This window comes from Mesocricetus auratus, unplaced genomic scaffold (genome assembly GCF_017639785.1).
Source record: "Mesocricetus auratus isolate SY011 unplaced genomic scaffold, BCM_Maur_2.0 Super-Scaffold_2245, whole genome shotgun sequence".
Lineage (NCBI taxonomy): Eukaryota > Metazoa > Chordata > Mammalia > Rodentia > Cricetidae > Mesocricetus > Mesocricetus auratus.
In genome coordinates this window covers 30105397-30120137 of record NW_024429180.1, presented here as the reverse complement: position 1 = coordinate 30120137, position 14741 = coordinate 30105397, and the positions used below count along the sequence as shown (strand labels likewise).

Genomic DNA, 14741 nt, shown 5'->3' with positions numbered 1-14741 from the left:
CCAAGCTCTTGGATAGGTAGAATCAACATAGTAAAAATGGTTATCTTGCCAAAAAACATCTGGAGATTCAATGCCATCCCCATTGAAATCCCAGCACAATTCTTCACAGACCTTGAAAGAACAATTCTCAACTTTATATGGAAAAAGAAAAGACCCAGGATAGCCAAAACCACCCTGTTCAACAAGGCAAAGACCCTGACTTCAAGCTCTATTATGGAGTTATAGTCCTGAAAACGGTTTGGTATTGGCACAAAAATAGACAGGTAGACCAATGGAATCGAAAATAAATCCATGATATTAACCCACACATATACGATCACTTACTTGGTTTTTGACAAAGAAGCTAAAATTTTACAATGGAAAAAAGAAAGCATCTTCAACAAATGGTGCTGGCATAATTGGATGCTGGCATGTAGAAGACTGCAGATAGATCCATGTCTATCGCCATGCACAAAAGTTAAGTCTAAATGGATCAAAGACCTCAACATAAATCCCATCACACTGAACCTGTTAGAAGAGAAAGTGGGAGGTACCTTTGAACAAATTGATACAGGAAACTGCTTCCTGAGCATAACACCAATAGCACAGACACTGAGATCGAAAATTAATAAATGGGACCTGCTGAACCTGAGAAGCTTTTGCAAGGCAAAGGACACAGTCAACAAGACAAAAATGCAGCCCCAGAATGGGAAAAGATATTCACTAACCCCACATCTGACAGAGGGCTGACCTCCGAAATCTACAAAGAGCTCAAAAAACAAGTCTCCAAAGCACCAAAGGATCCAATTAAAAAGTGGGCTACAGAACTAAATAGAGAATTCTCAGTAGAGTGGACTAAAATGGCTGAGAAACACTTAAGAAAGTGCTCAACATCCCTAACAATCAGGGAAATGCAAATCAAAACAACTCTGATATACCATCTTGCTGTTTTCAGAATAGCTAAAATCAAAACCACCAATGACAGTTTATGCTGGAGAGGATGTGGAGAAAGAGGAACACTCCTTCACTGCTGGTGTGAGTGCTAACTATGGACGTCAGTATGGAGATTCCTCAGGAAAATGGGAATCAGTCTACCACAAGACCCAGCAATTCTACTGTTATGCATACATTCAAAAGATGCACATTCATACAACAAAGGCGTCTGTTCCACTATGTTTATAGCAGCACTATTTGTAATAGCCAGAACCTGGAAGCAACCTCAATGCCCCTCAACTGAAGAGTGGATAGAGAAAATGTGGTACATTTACACAATAGAATACTATTCAGCAGAAAAAAAAAACAATGGAATCTTGAAATTTGCAGGCAAATGGATTGCACTGGAAGAAACCATCCTGAGTGAGGTAACCCAGTCACAAAAAAACAAACATGGTAAGTACTCACTCATATATGGATTTTAGACATGAATCACTGGAGGGCCAGTCTACAATGCCATTGTCAGAGAGGCAGGGAAACAAGAAGAACCCTAAAAGAGACATACATGATACCCAGAGAAGGTGGAATGAGGCAAGATCTGAGTTGATTGGGAGCACATTGTGGGGGAGGAGAATTGGAGCCTGGAAAAAGAGACAGAGAGAAGAAGAAGGGAGAGGAGGACATGAGGGAGCAGGAAGGTTGAGGTTGGAGAAGAATAGAGGAGAGCAGGAAATGATACCATAATAGAAAGAGCCATTCTATGTTTGAGGGGAGATCTGGCACCAGTGAGATCTCCAGAGTTCTACAAGGATGACACGAACTGGCAAACTAAGTGGTAGTGGAGAGACTATATTAAACGCCCCCTCCCTAATAATGATTGTGATGCCTATCTTACATACCATCCTAAAACCTTCATCCAGTGACAGAAGGAAGCAGAGGCAGACACCCATAGCTAAACACTGAATTGAACTCCCGGAACCAAGTGGCAGAAAGGGAGGAGTGATGAGCAATGGGTCAACACCGGGCTTGTGAAACCCAGAGAAGCAGCTGACCTGAACAAAGGGGAGATCTTGGACCCCAGATTCATGGCTAAGAGGCCAGAATGGGACTGATCAAGACCCTATGAATATGGGTGTCAATGAGGAGACTCAGGCAATCTGTGTGGTTTTGGGGTAGTATATCAGTATTTATCTCTGGCACACAAATGGACTTTGGGGACCCATCCCACAATGAGGGACGCTTTCTTAATCTGGACACTTTGGGGAGGGCCTGGGCCCTCCCCGGAACGAAATGACAGACTATAGATATCCTCCATGGAGGGCCTTACCCTCCCTAGGGAATGGAGTGGGGATTGGGTGGGGAGCTGTTTGGGCTCATGGGGGGTTGTCGAGGGGAGGGAGAGGGAGCTGGGACTAACATGGGAAGCAAGATTGTTACTAATTTAAACATATACTAAAAAGTGTAATAAAAAAAGATTTAAAGAGATTGATAACTTGATCCTTTAAACAGATAATGTTGTATGTTGTATATTTTAATTTTAGTTCTTTGGTAATGAGTTCTCATCAAAGGCACTTTTATCATTATCAGATCACTTTCACATTCATGATATCAATATTTTCAATTAAAGTAGTATTCACTTTATTTTAGTAGGGATCACTTCTTGACAATTACACACTTCTACAGCAATGCTCTTTATGTCTTTTAAGATATTACTTGTACTTGCATATTTACTCAAAATATTACAGTGAACATTGTACATGTTTGAAAACAAAGAAAAGGAAAATGCCACTGTCTCTGACTTTCGATTCTTATTCAGTCAGTCTATGACTATCACATAGAATGGTGATCCCACCATTGTACATTTCTAAATGTTTCTCTTGTGAATTCATAGCTGAAGAGGCAAGAAGCTGAGAAAACAATGTCTTCTATTGCTTTGATGTTTACTTTTGAGAATGTGCTTTTTACTTAATGGATTTCTCACCTATTGGTAAGAGTGGCTAGTTAGTTAGCTCAAGAGATTCTCCTGCCCCAACCCTGTCAGTTCCCCAAAGTGCTTCCTCCCTATTTCCTTCCCCTCTTTCCCCACCCTGCCCTCTCCCAATGTTGGAATCATAAATAGAAGCTTTGAAGTGGGTTCTAGTAATCCACATTCAGATCTTCAGGTTCTCACACTGTGTGACAGGCACTTGCCTGATTCTCGTTTCCCCTTATCCTAAAGACTTTTATTTGTAGAGAAGATGTTCATACTTCATTGCCTGACAATCAGCAATAGTATGATGAAATTATCAATGAAAATAAACTCGACATGTGTACATTTCTGCGTTCCATGACTTCTATTGTTAAAGAACCCCACACATGTCCAACTGTTGGACTATAGAGGGTGGTGATACTGGAATCCCAATGATAAATCTATAAATATTCTCTTCAATACCTTCCAGTGTCATGAGATATAGAGGGATGAATACCTAAGAATTCATATTCCATACCTTCATGGATTTAAGAAAAGCAGTGTGTTCATGAATTTTGTTGGTACTGACACTTTTAAGATACAAAATGCTGGCCGGGCGGGCGCAAGCCTTTAATCCCAGCACTCGGGAGGCAGAGGCAGGTGGATCTCTGTGAGTTCGAGGCCAGCCTGGTCTACAGAGTGAGTTCTAGGACAGCCTCCAGAACAATACAGAGAATCCTTGTCTCTAAAAAACCAAAAAAAAAAAAAAAAGATACAAAATGCTGTTTGGTTTCAATTAGAAGTAAGCTCAAATAATAAGTCAAAGACTTACTTTTCATTGTACATTGTGCTTTAATTTTAAGCTAAGCGATATTAAAAAGGACTCTGAAACTTGAAACCTTAAGAAGTATACAAAATAAAAGTCAGAGTAAGCTATTAGGGTTATGATAAGAAAATAGAGCTCTTTATTAATGAGTGTAGGAGGAAGTCTGATGCCGCCATTAAACATGTGACTTACTAGAGGCGCATACAGATGAGGTAATAAAAGGGCGGTTTACCACACCACTAACCACACCCACTTTAGGCAGGACTAAAGACGTATACGGCTGGACGTAAAGACGTATACGTACGTAGGCGGAACTACGTCACTAGCCAAGCCCACTTTTGGGCATGGCTAGGGGCGTTACGGGGGAAGGCATAAAAGACAGCGCACAGGAAGTCTCGCTCTCTTTTCCTGGAGTTCGGCTTCCGGTCCAGTCGCTAGCTGAGATCTGCTGGGCTTCTCGGGGTTTGGTATCTTGTGAGTAATTTTCTATATAAAATACTTAGCCTTATTTTCAGTAATTGTGTGTCGCGTATCGTTACAGCGTCCGTAAAGCCAACAATTTGGTGTCGGGAGCGGGATTGAAATCCGGATCCAGGCGCCCGGAAAGCGGCTTCTCTTGGCCCGACCAGGCACACGTGGACTCTCCTTTCGCTAAGTTCCTCACCACTTCGCTCGGCAAGGCACGATTCCTGCCGCCAGGAACCAGCACCTTCTACCTGCCGGTAAGGTTAGGCGGAATTCCAAGATTTCTCTCGAGGCCACGTGCTGTTTTACTGGCGGCCAGCTGACTCCGGCCACGTGCTCTTTCGCTGGCAGCCTGTTGATTTCGGCCTGAATTACTCCATTGGTAACAAACGTAACTGCTTTATACAATGTCAACAGCTAACACTATGATGCAGGATGTTAAGAATTTTCTTGGTTTTTGTATGGATGGGATTTTAGAAAGGGTTGAGGACCTACCTGAAAGGTGCTTCCTACCCATGATGGTGATTATTAGCTTCATAATCAATATAATTTTGTTAATGAAATGGCTCAAAAATAGGAATAAACTTATACAGGTCATGCAGTCATCGCAGGATAGTTTTGAAATCTTAATACAAAGGATTCAGGAAATGCAAAATTCATTGCAGGAGAGTAAGAAAGGGTTGGTAGAAAATATTCAGGATATTAAAAATGATAATGTAGGTCTGACGAACAGGTTTAAAGAGACGGAACACAAAATTGAATTATTTTCAGGAAAAATGTGTTCCATAGATAGAATTGAAAAATTGGAACATAATGTGGAAACATTTAACGACAAACACGGTTCCATGTTTGATGATTTCACTAGCAAATTACAAAGACTGGAACATAAAATTGAAATGCTAGCAGAAAAGAATTGTTCCATGTCTGAGAGCAATGGTAAACTAACTGATAGAATATCATTTGTTGAAGGCAGTTTACATGCTATTGAGGTACTTGCTAAGGATGAGAATATTAGAAATTTGGAATCACATGTAAATGATGAATGTAAAAAAATGAAAGATTCCATGACATCCTTAGAAAATCATTTGTCCCAAGAACTTCAAGAGCTCAGAGAAACAATGATGAATAGACTGCAGGATTTAGAAGACGCTCAATCTGATACTTCAGAATCAGAAATACAGGCAACAGGTCAGGACAGGAGTTTCCCAAAGCTTCTCAAATGCCGGAATGATTTCCCTAAGGTTGCTATGCGTTCCCCTATGGTTTTTCCAGTATCTGTATCAGAAAAACCAGCAACGAAAAAACAATCAAATGGTCCCATTGCTTATCACTGGGAGCCTATACAGATGAAGGATCTAAAAAATATTAAGGAGGCCATTGTCATGTATGGTCTTCATTCTCCCTTTGTCAGAGAGCTCCTAACCTCATGGGCTACTGTAAATAAAGTAACCCCAAAAGACTGGGCCCAATTAGCCTCTGCAGTACTCGAAAATTCTTGCCAAATTCAATGGAGAGCTTTGTGGAGGCAAGAAGCAAAAGCAATTGAGATTCAGGAATTGCAGAACGGTCATGAAGTACCCCAAGACAAGATTCTTGGGGAGGGTCCTTACGCTGACACGCAGGTTCAATCTGCATATGATGAGCACATGTTGTCTTTGTGCCGTACAGCTGCTTTAAATGCCTTGGATAAGGTTTGTGAAACAGGAGAGATAATGCAACCCTACACCAAGGTATTACAGGGCCCAAGGGAAAGGTTCACTGAATTTTTAGAGAGATTATCCAGAGCAGTAGAGGTACAGGTAGCGAACCCAGAATCCAGGCGTCTTCTTATAGAATCTTTGGCGTATGAGAACGCGAATCCTCAATGCAGGCAGGTAATTTGGCCATTAAAAATAAGATCAGCGCCATTGGAGGAATGGGTTCTGCATACAGCGAACCTGGAATGTAAAAGTCAGGATACAGGAGCTTGGGTAGGTGAAGCTATTTCTACAGGTTTGAGGAGGCACCAGGATGCCAAATACCCTACCTGTGATGATATAGAGGCATGGGTAGGGAAGGCAATCTCAAAGAATTTAAATAGGCGTAAAGATGCAAAATGCTTTAACTGTGGTAGAATAGGACATCTTAGTAGGAACTGTAGACAACGCATTCCTAGAAATAATGCTTTTACCAGGAATGTATCAAACAGAAGGCCTAAGCCTCCTGGTCTATGCAGGAGGTGTGGGAAGGGGCGCCATTGGACTGATGAATGCTTTTCCACAATAGACAGACAAGGTAGATCTTTACAGCAGGGAAACGGGCTTCCGGGGCTCCATGGAGCCCCGAAGAGGAAGATTATCCGGTCATTCCCAGTGACAGTGGAGGACAGCCTCTCCCAGGACAATTAGAAGATCCACTGCCCATTGTAAATAATACGGCACTGGATAATACATTAGCTCCAGAGGATGAATCAATTATCTCAGGAGGAGGAAGATAACAGCCCATCTACAAATTCATAGTCCACCATGGGTAAAGTGACCTCTTAAAGGAAAGAGAAGTGTTTTGGTTTTGTCTTCACAGGTAAACTCAGCAAAGAATACTGGACTTATGGATTCCTGTAGAAGAATGAATAGCTACCCTGAGGACCATCAAACAAACTGGAGGCATCTGAACTGCCCCACATCATTGACTCCACCTGACAAGCACTATCCTGAAACTGGCTTGAAACCACATCACTCTACACATCTCCGGACCAAGAAACTGAAACAGCACATCTTCTACAATCTGACCAGAGCTTCAAGATAAGAGCTTCAATCAACACTAGAACCTCAGTCAGGAACTTCAATCAAGCAGCTCCTGCCATACTGAGACTGTCTGATCTACTCAGATTTTGTTATACTAACATTTTCTTTTCACAGGTCCCCATGAGATTATCATCGTCCCATCTCAGCAGGAAGTAGTTTTGAGAATTCCACGCCCCCTCTCCCTACTATTGATATTATAAGTTTACACCTGTTAGTGTTAGTTTTCCATTATTTTAGAGTTGGGATTGGAAGGAGGTGTTCATATTTGGGTGTTTCTTTAAGATAAGTTTAGGTTTAGATAGAATAGATGTTTGATACATTTTGTTCATGGACACAAGTTAGTTGTCCTTTTTTAGACTAAAAGGGGAATTGTAGGAGGAAGTCTGATGCCGCCATTAAACATGTGACTTACTAGAGGCGCATACAGATGAGGTAATAAAAGGGCGGTTTACCACACCACTAACCACACCCACTTTAGGCAGGACTAAAGACGTATACGGCTGGACGTAAAGACGTATACGTACGTAGGCGGAACTACGTCACTAGCCAAGCCCACTTTTGGGCATGGCTAGGGGCGTTACGGGGGAAGGCATAAAAGACAGCGCACAGGAAGTCTCGCTCTCTTTTCCTGGAGTTCGGCTTCCGGTCCAGTCGCTAGCTGAGATCTGCTGGGCTTCTCGGGGTTTGGTATCTTGTGAGTAATTTTCTATATAAAATACTTAGCCTTATTTTCAGTAATTGTGTGTCGCGTATCGTTACAGCGTCCGTAAAGCCAACAAATGAGGACATATTTTTTGAAAAACAATACTGCAAAATACACAATGCTGCAATGAAATAATTTCTTAGGACTCCATATTTACTCCCATACAAATTTAGCCTGTGTAAATTCCAGGTTCTGCAGTTATAGTCAGAATGGATTAGAATGCACTCCTTAATGTACTACAAATTCATCATAATGTCTTTGATGATCAGTAACCAATACCTTTTTGAGGCTTGTAGTCTAAAATTAAGCAGCCAAGTTATGTAGCCAGTCATTCAGGTTTGTGTGGTGTATTCAGTAGTGTTCAAGGAAAAAAAACATACACATCACAGAACAAATACTTATAATTTCATGACAAAAGGCTATATGGATTTAAGTTTAATGATGTATACAAAGAATAAAACACATTTTTATTATTCTGTATTTAACAAATGACTTGTAGTCATTATGAACATTTTTAGGAACTCTGCAATTTAGAAATTAATAATTATTGTGAAATGAATAAATTATAACTTAGCCAGGATGATTACTCTAGTTATTTTGCACAAAATAATAGGAATTTCCTACTATGTATATACATAGTTTAGATATACTTGCATAAATATAATACATATTTCATTATCTATATGATCAGCTACTCATTCTTTATTAAACAATATGAAAATGAATATCTTATTCTGTTATAGACTGCAAAAACTATGATGTTATCATTTAAATTGCTTTGAGCCTGTTAAGCCACAATACATCTTTAAGAAAAAACTACACACAACAAAATAATTTTATGCTTGGCGATACCACAATATGAGGAACTGTATTAAAAGGTCACAGCATTAGGAAGGTGGAGGACCACTGCTCTACAATATTGTCTCTTAGTATTAACTTGCTTAAAATGTTAATGTGAATTTTGTTATTTAATGTTGTTAAATACAGTTCTAACATTTTCCCAGGCACCTTGCATTTTTTTAAATTGCCTGGATTCAAGTTAGGACCAAAATGAGTTCTGCATATCAAAGGCACGTCTCTTAAACCTGCTTAAATCTAAACGCTTTATCTTATCATGCCTCATGTTGTATAGATTCTGCATTTTGCTGCCATCCCCGTGGTATCACTGAATGTGTTTCTGACCCATATGTTCCCTATAATATGGTAGGTAGAGGCAGAGGCTTGCTCAAAGATGGCTTTATGTATTCATTTTTATTGTTTAACCATAGTATTTTAAAGGCTGGTGTGATAGCTGGTCTTATGTCAACTTGGCATACAACTAGAATTATCCAAAAGGAGAGAAAATAATTGAGAAAATTTCTCCATAAGATCCAGCTGTAAGGCTTCTTAATTGGTGACTGATGAGAGAGGACACATCCCATTGCATATGGTTCCATCCCTGGGCTGATGGTCCTGAGTTCTATGAGAAGGCAGGTTGAGCAAGCCAGGAGGAGCAAGTCAATAAGCAATACCCCTCCATGGTCTCTGAATCAGCTCCTGCCCCCAGGTCCCTCCATTGATTGAGTTCCGGTCCTGACTTCCTTTGATAATGAACAGTGATATGGAAGTGTAAGCCAAATAAACTTTTTCCTCCCCCCCAAAAAAAACTACACAAATTTATATGATATTCTTTATAAATTAACATATAACTATATGCATTTAAAATATCTAAGAATATCTAGCAAATCTACAAGTGTCAATTTGAGTATAAGATTTTCCTAGAACCAGCAATAATTTTCATGTGCTTCTGCTACCCAGGAAACAACCATATATGAAAGCTAAAGGCAGAGTTTTAGCTTAACTTGGTTTTTCTGATGGTAGTAAATTTAATGTCACTGATTTTCTGCTCCAGTTTCCTTATATATTTGTTCCATAAGCAGAAAATACAGGAAACCAAAGGAAGGTGATTCTATTTTAGAACTATCTTTTAAGTCACCATATTGAATTTTACTTAATTTTAAGTGCTGTTCTCAAACTCTATTATTCAAATGTCTCAGTAATTTGATAAGCCTAAATCTACTAGCTAAATCTAGTTATGATTCAGACAATATCATTTCAAGTATCATACATAAATGTAGCTCTCAAAAATAGCATAGAAAAGTAATTTACTCTTAACTAGTCTGATTTATTTCTTGTAATTTTTTTAGTTCCTAAAAGGAATGCAAATTTATTTTGTGAAAATACACATAAAAAACTATCGTTGCACAAAGATTAGTAAGAGAGAAATACATGTACTTATACACAAAAGTAATGTTTTTGAAATTATTTATCTAATAAGATATGCAATGTACTATTACATAAATAGTAATTCATAAAAATATTTTTATATATAGTTTATAAAGAGTTGAAATAAAATTTTGTGAAATTCCTGAATGAAATGGCCATGTGTCCAGAAGACACTAATTAACACCCATTCTGACCCTTATTTTCCTATCTGAACTAGAAAGAGCAGGGCTGACGTAGACTTTCCCTTTCAAGCAAAAACTGCAAAATAACATTCTTGAGACTTTGACTTTCACAAGTTTAAGCCAATCAAAACTCCAGCAGGGAGGACAGTGCTCATGAGGTCCAAAAGCTACCTGAATTACTGACAATTGATGTCTCGTGGGTGAGAATAAGTTAATATCAGGTACATGGGTGGTGATAAGCAGGCCAGTTGTATACCTCGGTTAGGGTACTATACCCATGCACATATGAGCAACACTAATTGGACACTTTGGGTCTTTAAATCAGAACAAATATGAACCAGGTGTGGTGGCACACACACTATTTTTAAAACAATCTAATTTTACATAGCAATCTCATTTCCCTCTGCCTCAAGATACCCACTACCACTAACTCCCCATCCGACAACAAATCCACTCCTCAGAGGCAGAGGCCTTGTAACAACATTGGGAACATGATAAAGATCCTCCCTCCCTCCCTGCATCCAGGCTGAGTTCCAAATACACAATTCATGCATTAGGGATAAATACTGGTTACAAAGCAAATATTTTTAGGAAAACCTCTCAAATATGTAAGATGCTTTAAAAAAAGTACACACACACACACATACCCAATTTGTATACACACATCAGTAATTTAGCAATGCATAGGTATCAGCAACAGTGTCAAATGCAATGCACCCTGATGGTGGGAATTCATACTATAAAACTTATTATTCCATAAAGCATGTTTCAAAGTCAGACCAGCTAAAGCATTGTATTGGACAGATAGGAAACTATCAAGTAAATATTGACCACGGAACTGCTATTATTTTGACTTCTTTGGAATCCTAGGAAGTGATTTTGTTCATGTAGTTAAAGTGAAATGCTACATACAATTTTTTTTCCAAGCAGAAGTACTTTATTTCTCTAGATGTGTGTATACAGACATACTGTTAATTTAACATGTCCTAAGTTGTCTCTCCATTTCTTCTACTTGCATTTACAAGAAAGTTCATAAGCAAATACCGGAAGGAATACTACAAAAGAATTGTCTTCAGTATCCTCAGCACTCCCTTCACCCATGAGACCTTTATATCGATGCTGATCTTCTCCATGTTCTTCTGAAGACTGCGGCTTTTGTTAAGCTGAGGCAGGAATAGGCACGAGGTAACGCTTCAGGGTGCATTTCCACCTCATTGACTGTGCTGGCAAGAGAAGCATCTGTCTCCTCCCCGGCTGTGTCCATCATCAAAATATATGGGACATTATCCTCTTCCACAGATTCAGGAAGTTTGACTGCATATCCTTTACGCACTAATTCTTACCCAATACCAAGTTCCTGCCCATTGCTGGTATCATATACATAGATTTCTGGCCAAGTTGACTTTCCAGTATGGACATCACCAGACAAATTGGCCACCAATGGCTTCCAGGAACCACAGGCAGTGAGTCTTTCAAACTCATCAAGAGCTTCCTCTTCCCACTGTTCACCTGAGGGGTCAATCCTTGCCTTTCATTCTACTGCCAGAATAGGAGAAGGATCAGGAAGTCCCTCCTGAGAGCCCTCAGATCCTCTACTGGGCAGTTCCCATTATCTCCAAAGTCAACAAAATATAGGTTCAAGTTTCCAGGGTAGCAAGAATCTTGGCTCGATACCAGCAACCATCTATAGAGTAACATGCTGCTACAAAGTCTCCTACATTCACATTCAAGTCTTCAGGCAGACTATTTTCATAGTGCCGAGTCATCTCGATCGTAAGTTTTTCATAATGGAAGCTGACGGAGTCAATGAATTGGATCCAGAAGTGATTTGGGTTTTCAGAAGCAGAAATGTAGAAGTCTAGGAACTCATCGGGATGGAAAATGAAGTCAAGACTGGCAACTTCAATCATGGATGTCTGTCTCTGGATAGTTGTGGACACCAGAATCTTGAAGGCCATCATCATTGGGTGTCTGCCGGGAACCTTCTTGTGGTGCTGCAGCAACCGTATCGCCATCACCTCTGCCGAGATGAACCTCCAGGGGTACGGCTGGGTCCATGCTCGAACTGCTACTCTTCCATAAGGCTGCTTCTCCGGCCGCTCCTGGCTCTATGACTTCCTCTCTTCGAACACCGATAGGCTGCTCTCCTGGAACTCTGGTTTCAGCCGAATGGACAATACTGTTTGGAAGATCTTCATCTTCTAACACTTTCTCCATAATCAGATGCTTAGCCGCTTCCACTTCCTTCTGTGTCCCCCAGATTTTTATGAGTCTTGGCTGTAGTAACGTCCCCTCTGATTCTTTTTGGCACGTGATTTTGGCTCCAGAAGCCTTACAGATAGAATGAATCGTCTCGCCATCTCTCCCAATGATTCTGCCCACGGATCGCTGGGGGATACAGAGTTCCTCGGACACCAGGGTGTTCTCTGTCAGGTTCTGGCGGATTGCTGCTTTGGCTTTGCACACCTTAACAGGTAGGCCGCTCAGCAGCAGCACCCTCTCATCACCCTCACCCTCGGTGTCAAAGTCCAAGTCAATTTGAGCACCTGTCTGTTCCCGCTGCCTTTTAATATTGGCTCCTTGCCGACCAACGATCAGCCCCATAGCCTCCTGGGGAACTCTCATTTCCATATGAACATCATCTTTTCTAACATGTGTCAATTGCTCTGCTCTGCTCTCCCTGTATCGGCAGTATAGAATATAGGCCCTAGTTACACATGCTGGCCCCTGGGGCCAGAGCCCTTGCTCCCAGCGCAGCTGGCCCAGAAGGGGACCCATGCAGGACCGCACACCCACCACTGGCCGCATGCATCCCACCCTCAATCTGGAACTTCTGCCTCCAGTTGCCAGGCTGCCCACCACCCAGACCCCAACTCCTCTCTCAGCCCTGGCTTTACCTGTCTTCCGAAGTCCTGTGCTCCTTCTTCTCCTTGAACCTCACCAGTAACACTCTGAAGCAGTCAAGCAGGTGGCAGCTATTTAACAGTGGCTTGCCCCGCCTACCTGCCACCAATTAAGGCCTGTCTTGAAGTCTGACAATTGCCCTAAACCACAGCTAATCCTTTCTCTAGCTGCCTGTAAACTACATGAGCTCATGGGCTCTGAAAGCCAATGACTGGGATTAAGCCTCTGAGCCTGCCCACCACACTAGCCAGTTAGAGCCCCAGGAAGGAGATGCTGTTAATGGATCCTGTGTCTGCTGAGGATTAAATAACCAACTGGAGGCCCTTGGATTCGTCAGATGTTCTCTGAGGTTGAGATTTGGATGCTCCAAAGCTCACGGGCCTTGGATCGTTGGTGGGCTTTCTCAGATCAAGTGAATCACTTCTTTAACCTCGGGAGAAGCCTCTTGGTGTTGGGGAGTTCCGGATCTGCTTACCTGGGTATTGGTGGTACACGCCTTTAATCCCAGCAAATATGGAAGCAGAGGCAGGCAGAACTCTGTGAGTTCAAGGCCAGCTCTGGTCTACAGAGTGGCACAGAGAACTCTTGCGTCAAAAAACAAACAAACAAACAAACAAACAAACAAACAAAATTTCTGTCTGTATCCACTCCCACTCCCACTCCCATCTTGGCTAGCAGAAAGGTAAACAACTCTGTTTAAACGAGTAAAAAGGAGGCAGACACTTCATGGCACTGTGGCAGAGCCCTGGACACTCCACATGGACATAAGTCATCATGGCCACCACCCGGGTATGGAGCTGTGGGTTGAGAGCTCCTGTGGACCAATTGCCCTGATTCCAGCCCATAGAAAGGAAAGCTGTGGCAGGCAGCAGTTTGCTTGACAATCTGAATTCCGGCGGCCATCTTGATCGTACCCGGACCACTAAGAACCTTCAAACTACTGCGAAGACAGAGTCATTCCAGTTCATGCGGAGACGTTTTGAAATATCATCTCTCATGCCTGGAGCAGGATGAACACTCAGACAAAAATGCTTCTTGCAGCTGGGCGTTGGTGTCCCACGCCTTTAATCCCAGCACTTGGGAAGCAGAGGCAGGCGGATCTCTTTTTGTACAAGGCCAGTCTGATCTACCAAGCGAGTTCCAGGACAGGCACCAAGACAATACAGGGGAACCCTGTCTCGAAAAACAAAACAAAACAAAACAAAAAAAACAAAAACAAAAACAAAAAAATGTTTATTGCGTGACTACAATATTGTGTCTGGTTATTCAGACGTGTTTGGGCCAGTTTTCCCATTAGTATTGTTATTATTGTTATTACTGTTATTTCAGAGACAGATATTTGGTATGTTGCCCAGGCTGTCCTCAGATTCTGTTTGCTCAGGTTCTTGAGCATCTGGGATCTACACACATGCTTGACTTCTAGTCATCCAGAAACAATATATTTGGTAAACAGTACTTGCACCTCATAGAGGAGTCACAAGTAAGGAAAGGTTAATGCAGAAAATGTGTCTTCAGAGGTAACCAGTACAATTATTTTCCTGGGCAAATTTTCACAAGCCATTCCACAGGTAAAACACACACACACACACACACACACACACACACACATATATATATATATATATATATATACACACACACACACACACACATACTTTTGCAGAAGTGTCTTTTTTTTATTTAAATTAGAAAAAAGGTTTCTTCACATGTAAATCTGCCTCCCCTTGTCCCCTGTTCCCCCACCCAGTCCTCC

At 41.3% G+C, this 14741-nt stretch overlaps 1 pseudogene; it reads right to left on the bottom strand.

The window, feature by feature from the left end:
• Positions 1-11192: 11192 nt before the first annotated feature.
• On the bottom strand, positions 11193-12892 carry LOC121142876 (annotated as a pseudogene).
• Between the last annotated feature and the right edge of the window lie 1849 nt (positions 12893-14741).